Consider the following 994-nt stretch of genomic DNA (forward strand, 5'->3'; position numbering starts at 1 on the left):
ATCTATATATCTCCTCTTTGGCCTTCCTCTTGACCTCTTACCTGGCAGCTCCATCTCCAACATCCTTCTACCAGTATAACCATCTCTCTCCTCTGTACATGTCCAAACCATCTCAATCTAGTCTCTCTGACCTCATCCCTAAAACAGCCAACCTGAGCTGTCCTTCTGTTGTGCTCCTTCCTGATCCTGTCCATCTTCGTCACACCTAAAGAGAACCTCAACATCCTCATCTCAGCTACCTCCATCTCTGCCTCATGTCTTTTCCTCACAGCTACAGTCTCTAACCTCACTTTTTTACTTCCTTCCCTCTCGTCCAAACACATGTATTCTGTGAAAGTCTTACTACGACTGACTTTCATTCCTCTTCTTTCCACAGCAGTAGAAAAAGGACAGTGTACAGTAAATAAATGTACATGTAAATACTCTTGGGTTTTAATCCATGTTTGATATTTGTTTATGCTTTCTAAGCAGACTTTCACTTCACCTCACAGCACTTCACTACATCTCTGCTCATCTTACCTCACCTCTACATACTGCATGTCTATACACCTCTCACAACACCCCACAACACATGTATACACTTCAACACACTACCGCATATATCTACACGCCTAACAACACCACTGCACAGCTTCAAACATCTCTACACAACTCTCTCACTCACTCACTCATTTTCTACCGCTTATCCGAACTACCTCGGGTCACGGGGAGCCTGTGCCTATCTCAGGCGTCATCGGGCATCAAGGCAGGATACACCCTGGACAGAGTGCCAACCCATCGCAGGGCATACACACACTCTCATTCACTCACGCAATCACACACTACGGACAATTTTCCATAGATGCCAATCAACCTACCATGCATGTCTTTGGACCGGGGAGGAAACCAGAGTACCCGGAGGAACGTGCGAGGCGAACGTGCTAACCACTAAGCCACCGTGCCCCCCCTCTACACAACTCATTACACCTTATCACACCTCTACACACCTCACAAG

Source organism: Tachysurus vachellii, chromosome 3 (assembly GCF_030014155.1).
Source record: "Tachysurus vachellii isolate PV-2020 chromosome 3, HZAU_Pvac_v1, whole genome shotgun sequence".
Lineage (NCBI taxonomy): Eukaryota > Metazoa > Chordata > Actinopteri > Siluriformes > Bagridae > Tachysurus > Tachysurus vachellii.